Source organism: Portunus trituberculatus, chromosome 40 (genome assembly GCF_017591435.1).
Source record: "Portunus trituberculatus isolate SZX2019 chromosome 40, ASM1759143v1, whole genome shotgun sequence".
In the NCBI taxonomy this organism is placed as follows: Eukaryota; Metazoa; Arthropoda; class Malacostraca; order Decapoda; family Portunidae; genus Portunus; species Portunus trituberculatus.
The window spans coordinates 25094472-25104471 of NC_059294.1; the positions used below are offsets into that span (position 1 = coordinate 25094472).

A 10000-nucleotide genomic window follows, 5' to 3' on the forward strand; every position below is an offset into this window, starting at 1 on the left:
TAGTGAAGAAGAAGAGGGTGGGGAGTTTCATTATTCATAGCTATATTATCATTTATTTATTTATTTATTTATTTATTTTTGCTTTTGTATCTGTTTTTTGCTTGATTCTTATGGAGAGATTGTTTTTCTTGTTGTTGTTGTTGTTATTGTTAGTTATTATTATTATTATTATTATTATTATTATTATTACTGTTTCTGTTTTCTTTATCTTTATTTCATTTTGTCAGATAAGCCAGATAGATATCGATAATAGTTACATTAAACCTGATAATATATTTTACCACACAAACACACCTGTTGAGTGGTAGCCACATGTGTTGAGAGGTGTAAGGCAGGAGATTCACTGTAGTGCCGGGCGTGAAGAAAGGAGGAGGGAGAGAGGGGGATGGAGGGGGGAAGATGGAGTGAAGCAGGTGAGAGCAGGTAATGGTTAATTAGTGGCACATGATAATACCCTGGCACACTTGCACACCTCAACTGCCTGCTCCTACTCTCTCTCTCTCTCTCTCTCTCTCTCTCTCTCTCTCTCTCTCTCTCTCTCTCTCTCTCTCTCTCTCTCTCTCTCTCTCTCTCTCTCTCTCTCTCTCTCTCTCCTCTCCTCTCCTCTCCTACTATTGCTACGTACTTCTTTCCCAGATTTTGCACTCTGACCAGATCTCAGTATTGACTGCATGTTGAGCACGCCGTCTTACTAAATACTGTAGTGACTTAAGCTAAGCTACTAAAGATAGACTGGTGAGGTGAACTGAGAATGAGGTTGAGGCTGGAGAATATTGCTGGTGATTCTGTTGTGGGGTTAAATTTACTCTATGATTCTTGAACACACCAGTGGAGGCAGTAAAAGTCAAATATTTCAACCTTTTATCTATTTATTTGTTTATTTATTTATTTATTAAGGTACAAGTATGATTAGTAGTCGAGTAACAAGCCAAACTCGCTCCCTCAGTTGAATTTTCCTTCGGTTTTATTTCAAGTCCTTTGATCTGCCGAGAATCAATTAGTGATCTAGTTTTGTGAGATTGTAAACACAGCCGAGTAATTGAGATGGAGGGAAAACAAAGCAAGAACAGTGAACGGACGTGAGGGTAACGTGTTGAGTGACTAGTTCATCACTCCACCTCTTAATATTTCAAGACACTCCACAGCGTACTGGTTTTGTTTGTGGGAGTGTCGCCTTTAGGATCTGGCACCTTTTGCGGACATTTTTTTCTCCATGATTTTTGCCTTGCTGTGCCCGTCTTACAATAATCGCTGTGTAAAATCGATATTCTTTTTTTATTTTTATTTATTTATTTATTTTCCTGAGTGTACCAGTGAATGGGTGAAGGCAGCGAGCCGGGCCCAGTCTCAACCTCACTTTTACTCACCTTCACTTAGTTCACATTAACCTGACGTGTAACCTTTCCTCCTGAGTGATAAGCCGTGTACTTCCTTGCACGCCTCCTCCTGCCAGCACACCCGGGCATTGTTTGGGGTTAGAGTGCCCTTGATTGGCCTGTGTTGGGTGAAAGGAGAATGGGATTATTCGTCATTCTGTAGTCCAGGGTAGATAGTGTGGCCTCTTTCCCTTCCTCTCTCCTCCTTCCCATAATGCCAGGCTGACAGGAGGGAAGGGAAGGAAGGAAAAGAAGGTGGAGCTTCGATGTGGTAACTGAGCGGACTGTGTGGAGTGTAAACGCAATAAAGCTTGAAGTTTGTGAAGCTTTTTATTTATCGAATAAGGTTGTAGTAATAAGTTACTTTATTCTTGGATAAGTGAAATTAAAGAATCGAACTTGAAGCCAAATAAATAAAAATTAAAACTACTACTACTACTACTACTACTACTACTACTACTACTACTACTACTACTACTACTACTACTACGGAATCTTTAGTCATGTCCCACACAGTTCCGCTCAGTCAATGTTGCATGTGACTTACAACATAAACCTGTATGTTATAAAAATTATATAATTGATTGATAAATAAATATGAATGTCCATAAACGGTATCCCGAAGTGTGTGTGTGTGTGTGTGTGTGTGTGTGTGTGACGGGAGGTGGTGTTATTTGACCTCCGGGAAGACGAAAGGCCGAGGAATGATAGGACAGGAGGAGGAGGGTAAATAAGAGGTAGAGTGAGGAACAGGAAGGATAGCTGTGCGATGAAACTTCAAAACCAAGAAGGAATGATTAAATTAACAAGAAAGAAGAACAACAATGAGAAGAAGAAAAGAAAAGAATACATAGGAAAATATAAGAAGAAATAGAAGGAAGAGAAGTAAGAAAAAGAGGAAAATGAAGAAGAAAAAAAAGTAATGAGAATGACAAAAACAAAAAGGCCTTCTCAGTTCCACCGTGGCTTGTTTTGATGAGAAGGAACACAAAGGAACCCAAAGGAAGAACTAAAAACGCAGTAGGCTTTTTGATCATTGGGGATTGTTCGTGGGAGCTGTGATAACATAGGAGGAGGAGGAGGAGGACCACCACCACCACCACCACCACCTTAAACCATCACGATGACTCTTGATACACTGGATAATGACGAAATACTGTGCTCGCCCCCTCTTGCCTCCCTCTCCTCTCCCTCTTCCCGTCTACCACCTCCCCTCGCCTCCCCTAACTCTCCCATGTATTCCTCCGCCATCCCTTCCTCCTTCCCTCCCTCCATCCCTAAGCTTATCGTCCCAGTTATTCCTCCCATCCTCCTCCTCCTCCTCCTCCTCCTCCTCCTCCTCCTCCTCCTCCTCCTCCTCCTCCTCCAATTATTAGTTTTCCTTATCTAAATCTCCTTATGTACTAGTTTCATGTTTTTTTTCTTTTGTCACACACACACACACACACACACACACACACACACACACACACACACACACACACACACACACACTCAAAGCTGTTCATGTTGGTTTTATTATTGTCGTGATGTCATATTCCTCCTCCTCCTCCTCCTCCTCCTCCTCCTCCTCCTCCTCCTCCTCCTCCTCCTCCTCCTCTTGTTTTCTCGGCCCAGCAGGTTTCTCCTCTTCCCCACTTCACCGCCTCCCGCTTCTCTTACTCCTTCGTCCCTCCTTCTTTCCTCTCCCCTCCTCCTCCTCCCTCCCCTCCCCCATGGCCCCTCCCTCCTTCCGTCCTTCCGGCACATTTAGACGTAAACCGGATTTTTCTCAACTCTTCACCGACTTTTCTCCCATGAAAGTTTTCGGCCTTTTTTTTTATTTTTATTTTATTTTCTCTTTCTTTATTTATTGTTCCTTGTGGTCCGTTCAAGTTGTTGTTGTTGTTGTTGTTGTTGTTGTTATTATTGCTGTTGTTCTTAGTGTTCTATTTCTTCTTCTTCTTCTTCTTCTTCTTCTTCTTCTTCTTCTTCTTCTTCTTGCGTGTCTCCTACAGGCCAATGACAGTGGTGGTGGTGATGGTGGTGATGATAATGGTGGTAGGTGATGGCAGTATTAATTGTGGTGATGGTGGTGGTGATAATGGACGCACAGGTGGTGATTGTAGCGATAATTGTGGTGGTGATGGTAGTGGAGGTGCAGGTGGTGGTGGAGGTGCAGGTGTTGGTGGTGGTGGTGGTGGTGGTGGTGGAGGAAACTGAGCAGGATGTGGTGTGCTTGAGAAGTGGCAAGGTCGGCAGCTCTCCCCCTCCCCTTGCTTACTACCCTCCTCCACCTCTCTCTCTCTCTCTCTCTCTCTCTCTCTCTCTCTCTCTCTCTCTCTCTCTCTCTCTCTCTCTCTCTCTCTCTCTCTCTCTCTCTCTCTCTTCCTCCCTCCTCCTCCTCCTCCTCCTCCTCCTCCTCCTCCTCCTCCTCCTCCTCCTCCTCCTCCTCCTCCTCCTCCTCCTCCTCCTCCTCCTCTCTTTCCGCTTCGTTGTCTGCTTCTTCCACTCAACGATAGATGGATAAATTTGCATTGATTATATTTTTTACTGCCAGAGAGAGAGAGAGAGAGAGGGGCAGGGACTGAGACTTGACTGCGTTTGTGGCCGGAAGTCTTACGACCTTGATGATGAATACTGTAATTAAAGCGAGAGAGAGAGAGAGAGAGAGAGAGAGAGAGAGAGAGAGAGAGAGAGAGCGCGCTGTAAAACTGACTAAAGACCATTATATTTCATGTAAACTTATGTCCTTCTTGCAACACACACACACACACACACACACACACACACACACACACACACACACACACACACACACACACACACACACACAGGTGAGGCACAGGTAAATCCCACAATAGTCTCTCGGTTGGTTTCATGGTAAACGCATCGTCGTCTTATCGATGGACCGTAGTTCGAACCGAAGACGTGTGTGTGTGTGTGTGTTTCTGGGTGAAAGCAAGCACCTCCCCCACCCACGAGAGAGAGAGAGAGAGAGAGAGAGAGTGCGTGTATACGTGCTGTAAGCCACTGCTGTTGTGTGGCATATGATGTATATTCCGGCCCAGGTCTTCTCCCTCCCCTCCTCCTCTCCCCCACTCCTCTCCACCCATTTACCTCCCCCGCCACCTCCACACACACACACACACACACAAACACACGCGCGGTACTCCACCTCCACCTACCCTCCCCTGCCTCACTCCCCTTGCCTCCTCTCTTATCCTGCGTCCCTCTGTCCTCACCTATAGATCTATGTGGCGTCCGTCAGTGTTACCAAAGACTTATTTTTAGCATTACGGGACACTGGCTTACCGTGCGCTGCGATCAAGGTCGTCGCAGCGCTGCCAACCAACCAACCAGCCAGCCAGCCGCTACCAGTCAGTCAGCCAGCCATTGTTAGCCACGTTATGAGAAACTGTTTCCGGCTCACTTGTTACTTTTTTGTATATTGTTGTGGTGATGTGTTTTGAGCCTTTTTCCTTTATTTTATTTTTACTTTTTTCTCTCTAAGCGTCGCCGGAAAGGGAGTTGCTTCTTTTCCTGATGTCTGTGATTTGAGGTGGTTTTTTTTTGGGGGGGGATAGTGGGGGTTAAAGGGGGTGAGGGTGTCTTCCTTTTGGTGATTGAAGTGGTTTTGTTTTGATAGTTTTTTGTTGACGGGTTTTTTTTCTGTTTCTTCCTCTTCCTCTTTCCTTGGCTGGGATTGGTGTGCAAGGACGAAGGACGGACAACGAGGCCTCTTGGGTGCCGCCGCTGTTGTGAGGTGGCTAGCTGGTGTGGGTGGAGGGGTGGAGAGAGAGAGAGGTACTGATCACACACACACACACACACACACACACACACACACACACACACACACACACACACACAGAGAGAGAGAGAGAGAGAGAGAGAGACTGATTGATTTGATGACTGATTAGTAGTTGTGACTGACATACATACAGAGAGAGAGAGAGAGAGAGAGAGAGAGAGAGGACAGACAAAAAAATATATAGGTAAACCAACCAACTGAAAGGTAAATAGAAAAAGAAAAGAAAAAATCTTTCCACCCACACCACAAAACCAAGTAAAGTAATCAAACTCCTAACCCCCCCCCCACACCTTCCAAGTACCCGCCCTGCCCTCCACACCGCCCTTCCCGACTCCAACCTGCCAGCCCGCCTGCCTTACCCCACCCTGCCCGTCCTGTCCTGCCCGCCCGCCCCGCCCCGCCCCAGCCCGTGTTTGTCTGTCCTCGTTGCGGCCTCCCATTCACAGCTCGACTCATTCATAGCTTTGCAAACAGAATCAGTGATGGACGCGGGCCCGAAGTGAATCAATATGGGACTGAATTGCTTTTGCGCGCCGCCAATGTGGGGAGGGAAGGAGGGGGATTGGGATGGATGGGAGGAGAAATGTGGTGGGGATTGGGAGGGGGAACATGCAAAGTGTGTGAGCTGCGTCGATGTAGTGGCGGGACGGTATGGTGGTGTGTCATGTATCCTAACTCCAGGGTTGAATGTACTGTGGTATAGTTGTGGTGGTGGTGGTGGTGTTTTTTTTTTTCCTTTATATGCGAGAGAAGCTTGCCAAGGGTACCAATATATATATATAAAAAAAGGCCCACTTAAACTGCAAATTCTCAAAAAAGATGAGAGGAATTAGCCAGAAAACAGGGATAAATGTCTTGAAAGTAGTGGTGAAGGTGGTGTGGAGGAGTTAGTGGTGTTGGTGCTAACGTGGGTTGTGGTGGAGGTGCTTGTGTTGGTGCTAACGTGGGTTGTGGTGGAGGTGCTGGTGTTGGTGCTAACGTGAGTGGTGGAGGAGATGGTGTTGGTGCTAACGTGGGTTGTGGTGGAGGTGGTATTGGTAGTATTGGAGAAGGTGGTGTTAACAAGTGAAGGTGCTAATGTGGTGGTGCAGATGGTTATTGTTCTGGTGATGGTGGTGGTGAAGGTGGTGATGTTAGTGATAGCACTAGTGGGGTGGTGCAGATGGTTTTTGTGGTGGTGGTGGCGGTGGTGGCTGGGGCTGGTGGTGGCAGGGCAGGGGCGTGGCGGGTGTGGCAGACGCAGGAAGGTAAATATATCTTGTCTCGTCTTCCCTGGCCCGACTCGTGGTGGCGGCGACGTGTCCACCCCGCCGCCCGGACCCTGACGCACCGCCGCCCAGGCACACACTGAGGGAGGGAGACAGGCAGGCAGGGAGACGCGCCCCCCGCCTGCCACTTCTTGCTGTTGCTTGTCTGTCTCGTGTGTCTCCCTCTGTTGTTATTGTTGCTGTTGTTGTTTTTATTTTGTTGTCGCCGCCGCCACCGCCGCTGTGTATTACTACTACTACTACTACTACTACTACTACTACTACTACTACTACTACTACTACTACTACTACTACTACTGCTACTTTTGTACATAGAGAGGAAGTTGGGTACTTTTTGTTGGCTCATTTACATTTTTCATTGTTTTGTTATTAGTGATAATATTGTTATTACTTTTTATAATTTATTATTATTATTATTATTATTATTGTTATTGTTTTATTATTATTATTATTATTATTATTATTATTATTATTATTATTATTATTATTATTTCACCACCACCACCGCCACCTTTATTCAGGCTGCCTTGGTGGCAGGTGCGGTGTATCAGTCAAGCGGCGTGGCAGCGGGATGGCGGTAATTTAGCCCTCGGCCTGCCTGGCATCAATACCTCAGAATCATTTATAGTGCGGGACATTGTCAAGAGTTTCTTTTCCCTCCTTGCCGTAAGCGTCACGTCCCTTCTGGCGGTGGCGGGATCAATGATTACACATTTATCTGACACTCTTGCCGGCGACTGCCCGGGGTGCCATTAGGAGAGCAGCGCATTATGAGAGTAGCGGCGTGAGGCGGCCCGGGATAGAGTGCTGTAGAGCTGAGAGAAGGAAAGAAATATTATAACAAGGGAAGCTGCAAGGAGTTAGTTACAGTTAATATAATGAATGTGAAGCTCAGTCATTCTAATTATTTGTACGGTTAGACAAGGTTAGATTAGATTATCTATGGTTTTAGTTAAGTTAGGTTAAGTTAGTTCTAATTTGGTTGGGTTCAGCTAGTCATAGTATACGAGGAGCGCGCTAGACAGAGACAGACACAAGACAGTATAGAAAGGAAGGTGTAGATAGATGCGGAAGTAAGGAAGGGTGGATTGTGAGTGAGGTGGAAGGTGGATGGCAGTAAAACAAGCTCCGTTAGTGATGAAGGACCTTGCTAGACAGACGGGCAGAGAGCAGACACAGGAAAGGATATAGGTAGATGCTAAAACAAGGAAGGGATGGATTGGTGGAGTGTGGAGGGCGCTCTAATGGATGGCAGTAATAGGGTTGGTGTGATATGGAGCGCGGCAAACAAAGTGAGACAAGCAGCCAGACAGTAGAAAGGAAGATGCGGGGGGATGGGAAGACAACAAGCCTTGGCCAGACAAAGATAGACACACCGCAGAAGACAAGCTGACGGACAGAGAGAAATATATAGATAGACAGACCTTGCGCGCGGGAAGAGTAGACAAATATACCTTGCGCCATGCACGACACACACACACACACACACACACACACACACACACACACACACACACACACACACACACACACACACACACACACACACACACAGCTTCCTTGCCTTGTGACCTTTCAATTTGTGTTCAGTCATTGCAATCACGATTTTACTTGATAATTGTAGAGTCATTTAACGTCTTTTTTTTCTTTTTCTTTTTTTTTCTTTTCTCCTTTTAATTTTTCTTCGCTTACATTTATTCACGTCTCCTCCTCCCCTTCTCTCCCCTTTCTTCAACCTCTCCCACTCCCCTCTCCCTCTCTTACCCCCTCTCCTTCCCTCCTCTCTCCGTTCCCTTACCCCCCGTCGATCTCTCTCTTACTGTTAATCTTAAATGTTACCTGTTTTTTTTTTTTTTTCTCTCTCACCTGTAAGTCGTTTAACAGGTGAACGCTTGTCTGTGGCGGCCGCGTATTTGGTGAATGGAGTATTATTCATTGACTTACCATTATTATTATTATTATTATTATTATTATTATTGTTATTGGAAGGACGTGGTTTTATGTTTATGTGCGTGCGCGTTTACTTGCATGCGTGTGTGCGTGCGTGCGTGCGTGCAGGAAATCATCAAGCCCATGTATTCTTTCGTTCTAAGTACAAACTCCCGACGCAATAAAACTCAAGATGAAAAGAAAAAAAAAAAGAAGAAAAGAGGAGAAAAAAATATCGACCTATCCGATTATCGTCATATTTATCAACATGTATCCTTTCAACTATTTTCATTGTAGTTTCAAGCAAACGCAGCGAAGACAAAAATGGAATAAGAAAGAGAAAAATGAACATTTCAGCGACACGTAGTACAGAGTATACCGCAATTAAGAAAAAGGAGAGAGAGAGAGAGAGAGAGAGAGAGAGAGAGAGAGAGAGAGAGAGAGAGAGAGAAGAAAAAAAGAAGAGGAAGAGGGACCACGCTTTCGGACATTTTCAAGAGACACAACGTTGAGGAAGATGACGTCAAGGGACAAGAAAGGAAAACGTTACCAAATCCTCCTCACCCGGATTAACTTAAGGAAGTGCCTGCAACGTTGGACTCTCAGGAAACGTTTGGCGTGCTCGTGTATGGCAGCACCAGCACAGCGAGGAGACATGAGTAGAGAGAGGGAGATTGTAGGACAGAAAGTAACAGGAAAAAAAGTAACGGGAAAAAAAGTAACAAGAACAAAAATAACAGGAAAAAAGAGCAAGAAAAATATTAAGTGCTTTTTATTTTTTATTTGGACCAGTGTTACTCTTTTCCCTAAATAAAATCACTACTGTTACTTTTTTTTCATGATGTTTTTTTTTCCGATCGCTATAGAGGGACGAGGAGAGAAGCTAGTTTCCTGATAGGGAAGTATTCATTATGAGTACGAGTACTAAAAGGACATAAGGAGTGTAAACAAAGTAATCAAGACAGGATAAGAAATAACTGATTCAATTTTGATACTAAGAGTTCCAGAGTTTAGTAGAGGAAGGGATAAGTGATTGAGAATACTAGTTTTACATTTAAAAGACAAGAAGAAATATACAGTAAGGAAATCAACAAAATCCTCCAAGTATCAAGATAGGACAAGAATAACGGATTCAAGTTTTATACTAGAAATTTCAGAGTTTAGCAGAGAAAGGGATAAGTGATTGAGAATATTAGTTTTACATTTAAGAGATAAGAAATGAGTTATCAAATAGTGTGGTAGATGACTGGAGCATACCCAACAATCAGGTTTTAGTCGCAACAAGAGGAAACTTCAAAAGAAAAATTGTTAATGTTAGTAGATAGGAATGATTGGAGGATATAAATAAGTAGGCATGTTTTTCTTTTTTTTTTTTTATGTAGGGACAACCACGTGTAGGCTTGATTTCTTGTAACTTTCTTGATGGTCTTATATTTTTAGTGAAGGTTGTAAGGAATAGAAAAAAGGACGGAGTGATAGAATGAGGAAGTAAGGGAATGTGAGGGCAGAAAGTTAGTTTTGAAGTAAGGTAGAGTGAGTGAGTGAATAACCTTTACGAGGACGAGGTTTGTCACTGATCGGTTAATATATGTAGTGCGTGAGTGAGTGAGTGAACAACCTTTACGAGGACGAGG

General features: G+C 44.5%; 1 protein-coding gene across 11 annotated transcripts in view; it reads left to right on the forward strand.

The window, feature by feature from the left end:
- Positions 1–10000, forward strand: part of LOC123516259 (WW domain-containing transcription regulator protein 1-like) — a 136861-nt gene that overhangs the window by 79649 nt on the left and 47212 nt on the right. The gene's annotated exons all lie outside the window — the stretch shown is intronic.